This window comes from Otolemur garnettii, unplaced genomic scaffold (assembly GCF_000181295.1).
Source record: "Otolemur garnettii isolate 467f Iridium unplaced genomic scaffold, OtoGar3 scaffold00018, whole genome shotgun sequence".
Taxonomy (NCBI): Eukaryota; Metazoa; Chordata; class Mammalia; order Primates; family Galagidae; genus Otolemur; species Otolemur garnettii.
Window position 1 is genome coordinate 4,607,650 of NW_003852413.1, and position 1,865 is coordinate 4,609,514.

Genomic DNA, 1,865 nt, shown 5'->3' on the forward strand with positions numbered 1-1,865 from the left:
TCAGGTGTTCCTGATAGGAACCCAGAACCAGGGCCCTGCACATTTCAGGAATCAAATCTCTGGTTGGTGTGAGCATCTGATTTTCCATCCCCCAGAGTCCCCAGTGCCTGGTGGGCTCTGTGGTCTCAGTGGTAGATGTAGGTGGTGGTGGTTCAAGGCCCAGAATTTGTCTCTGACCTATGAGAATTCCCCTTTTGGCTGATGTCATGGGGCTGGAGAGTTAGGGACAGGATTATGAAGTCAGATTTGGGGCTTTCAGATGCCAGCCATGTAATGTAACCTAAGACTCAGTTTTCTCATCTGTAAACTGGGCAGAGACTCCTTTGTCTTCTCACCATTTCACCCGCGTTGGCTAGAAATTGCCCTCCCTGGGTCCTGCCCACTCCCACCAGCCCACTCTCTGGAAGCCTCCTCCACTGCCATGCCGTACATCCAAGTTTCTACTCCAACAACAATTCTCTTTCCTCTGAATAAACTAAAATTTTCTGCACTATTCCTCCACCTGGGATGTACTTGACCTGCATCTTCTCTGGGGTCTTTCCTATTGGTTCTTCAGGAATCAGCAGAGGTGTCACCTCCTTTGGGAAGACTTCCCTGACTATCAGCCCTGGGCCTGCAGGGGGGGAGGCACTGTCCTCTGCGAGCCTTCTGCAGCTGGCCACCCACACCTCTTTCACGGCACTGGCCACATCATATTATGATGCTTTCTTTGTGTGTCTGTCCCCTACCCCCAGGCTGGCATGGGGAAAGGGGGTCTCGCCTTACTCCCGGCCTCTGTTCCCCTGGGACCTGTGTGGTGCTCTCCCCCTACTGATGCCTCACAACATTTTTAATAGATGTTTGGATTCAGCTTCTGCCTCCACAGTTGCTCCAGAGAGAAGTCACCACCAGAGCAGCCCTGCACGTGTGAGGGGCAGGGAACCTGCCACCTCCACACACCACGGACGATGGGCAATACCACAGTGTGTGAGCCACTGGACTTCAGAGCCAGACTGTGTTCATATCTAAATCAGACCCTCACCCGCTGTGTGCCTTGGGCAAGCTCCTTAACTTTTCTGTGTCCAGTTTCATGCCCCATGGGACTATTGCATAAATTCAGGGAGAAGCTGCACCCACAAGTCTCAGACAAGTCCTACTAAATGAGACTAGGAGGAGAGAGGATATGAGTTACCTAAAAAGAAAAAAAAAAAAGGCAGCCTTTAGAAAAATAAAATGTAGACAAAAAAAACCAAGCTGAGTCTTAGGTTACATTACACAGCTGGAAACTGTAAGCCCAAAATCTGACTCCATAATCCTGTCCCTAACTCTCCAGCCAAAAGGGGAATTCTCATAGGTCAGGGACAAATTCTGGGCCTTGAACCACCACCACCTACATCGACTGAGACCACAGAGCCCACCAGGCACTGGGGACTCTGGGGGCTGGAAAATCAGATGCTCACACCAACCAGAGATTTGATTCCTGAAACATGCAGGGCCCTGGTTCTGGGTTCCTATCAGGAACACCTGACATTCATTCCCCCCGGCCCCCAGTGCACCTGCTGCCGGGGGGGAGCCCATCCCCTCCTGGGGCGTCCCAAGCTCTGTGGCCGATTGTTGCCCCACTTTATTTTGATAGAAAAACCAAGCTTCTCTCCCCTGTGATCCCTCTCTGGCCCGCTGAGGGTGTAACAGCAGGGAGTTTGCAGAGGAAGGGGGCATGAGTTGTGGCTGTCATTACTGTTTTAAGCCATTTTGATCAGTGTCAGTGGGTGTCTCTGGCCTTCTTTACCGGGTTTGTAGTGCCAGGTCTGCAATTAGTGCTGGGGTCTCAACACAGGGGTCACCCAAGCCAGTCTCTGTATGGTGCCAACATCAGTGTCTCTTCC